The 2,508-nt window shown below is 47.0% G+C and overlaps 1 pseudogene; it reads left to right on the top strand.

Annotated features, from left to right (window-relative positions):
- The first annotated feature begins 617 nt into the window (after positions 1-617).
- Positions 618-1,546, top strand: LOC101149255 (10 kDa heat shock protein, mitochondrial-like; annotated as a pseudogene).
- Positions 1,547-2,508: the final 962 nt, after the last annotated feature.

Here is a 2,508-nt window from a genome sequence, read left to right as displayed (position 1 = left end):
CCATCTAAAACAAAAAACAAAAAAACAAAAACATAAAACAAATAAGTGGCAGCTAAATAATGTATATACATGGACATAGAGTGTGGGATACTATACTTTGGAGAGTTGGAAGACTGGGAGGGTGGGAGGGGGAGGAACGATGAGAAGTTACTTAATGGGTACAAGTTACACTATTCGGGTGATGGTTACATTAAAAGCCCAGACAATATATCCATGTAGCAAAACCTCACTTGTATCCCTTGAGTTGGAAGGTTGGAAGACTGGGAGGGTGGGAAGGGGAGGAAACGATGAGAAGTCACTTAATGGGTACAAGTTACACTATTCGGGTGATGGTTACATTAAAAGCCCAGACAATATATCCATGTAGCAAAACCTCACTTGTATCCCTTGAGTTGGAGGGTTGGAAGACTGGGAGGGTGGGAAGGGGAGGAACGATGAGAAGTCACTTAATGGGTACAAGTTACACTATTCGGGTGATGGTTACATTAAAAGCCAAGACAATATATCCATGTAGCAAAACCTCACTTGTATCCCTTGAGTTTATACAAAAAAGGGAAAGAGGTCTCTCCTTGCGGCGCTGCACGAGAGCAGAGTACGAGGCTGCGGCGGAGGGAGTCATGTCGGGACAAACCTTTAGAAACTTTCTTCCACTCTGACCGAGTATTGGTTGAAAGGAGTACTGCCGAAACTGTAACCAAAGGAGGCATTATGCTTCCAGAAAAATCTCAAGGAAAAGTACTGCAAGCAAGAGTAGTCGCTATTGGATCGGGTTCTAAAGAAAAGGGGAGAGATTCAACCAGTTAGCATGAAAGTTGAAGATAAAGTTCTTCTTCAAGAATATGGAGGCACCAAAGTAGTTGTAGATGACAAGGATTTTTTTTATTTGTTTATTTTTTTTAAGACAGTCTCATTCTGTCGCCCAGGCTGGAGCGCAGTGGCGCGATCTCGACTCACTGCAACCTTCGTCTCCCGGGTTCAAGCGATTCTCCTGCCTCAGCCTCACGAGTAGCTGGGATTACAGGCATCCGCCACCACGCCCAGCTAATTTTTTTTGGATTTTTGGTAGAGACGGGGTTTCACCATGTTTGCTGGCCAGGCTGGTCTTGAACTCCTGACCTCAGGCGATTCGCCTGCCTCAGCCTCCCAAAGTGCTAGGATTACAGGCGTGAGCCACTGTGCCCAGCAGGATTATTTCTTATTTAGAGATGGTGACTTTTTTTTTTTTTCTTTTTGAGGCGGACTCTCGCTCTGTCGCCTAGGCTGGAGTGCAGTGGCGTGATCTCAGCTCACTGCAACCTCCGCCTCGGATTCACGCCATTCTCCTGCCTCAGCCTCCCGAGTAGCTGGGACTACAGGCGCCTGCCACCACGCCAGGCTAATTTTTTCTATTTTTACTAGAGACGGGGTTTCACCGTGTTAGCCAGGATGGTCTTGATCTCCTGACCTCGTGATCCGCCCGCCTCAGCCTCCCAAAGTGCTGGGATTGCAGGCGTGAGCCACTGCGCCCGGCCGAGATGGTGACATTCTTGGAAAGCATGTAGACTGAAATAAGTCACTATTGAAATGGCATCAATGTGAAGCTGCCCATTCCACTGAAGTTCTGAAATGTTTCATCATGTAAATACTTTCCATATCTTTTTTTGACCGTGCCCGGCCAATAAAAGGTATTTTAAAGAAATCTAGGCGTTGTGGCTCACGCCTGTAATCCCAGCACTTTGGGAGGCCAAGGCGGGCAGATCACGAGATCAAGAGATCCAGACCATCCTGGCCAACATGGTGAAACCCTGTCCCTACTAAAAATACGAAAATTGGCCGGGCGTGATGGCGCTCGCCTGTAGTCCCAGCTACTAGGGAGGCTGAGGTAGGAGAATCGCTTGAACCCGGGAGGCGGAGGTTGCAGTGAGCCAAGATCGCGCCACTGCACTCCAGCCTGGGCGACAGAGCAAGACGCTGTCTAAAAAAAAGAAAGAAAGAAAAAGAAAACAAAAAAAGCTGTTAAATGTGTTAGTTTTGTGACTAACTGTAATTTTGGGGGGCTTTTTAAAAAGGTAAGGTCTGAGTTAGTCATTCACAGAGAGCCTGAAAAGGTTAATTAGAAACAGCTGGAGGCAGGTAATGACCTTAAAACCCTAAACAGCACCCAGAGCAGAAGCTAAGCACCCTCTGGATCGCCCCTGGGGATGCAGCAGGGAATGGTCCTCAGTGTCAGCTTGGGACTACAGATTCCTTCACCAGCAACTACAGCTACTGTGTGGATCCACACCACCCAAGACAGCACCATCCCAGAGACGTGTGACCAAAATGGTCAGAGTGAGTAAGTGCCCCAAGGCAGGTATTAGGAGAAAGTGCAGAGGTGAAGGAGTCAGACACCAAGGAAGATAAGAATGAGGAATATACAATTAGGACAGAGGAAAATGGTTTTGGATCAGTTTCAGAGGTTTTAGTCATTGCCTAAAGGTGAGCTTTACATTCTACTTATAGAATGTTGGTTGGTCAGGCTAGATGCTT

The sequence above is a fragment of the Gorilla gorilla genome, chromosome 4, assembly GCF_029281585.2.
Source record: "Gorilla gorilla gorilla isolate KB3781 chromosome 4, NHGRI_mGorGor1-v2.1_pri, whole genome shotgun sequence".
NCBI classification, from domain to species: Eukaryota; Metazoa; Chordata; class Mammalia; order Primates; family Hominidae; genus Gorilla; species Gorilla gorilla.
The sequence above is the reverse complement of the archived record's forward strand: the minus strand, read 5'-3'. Positions and strand labels throughout refer to the sequence as shown.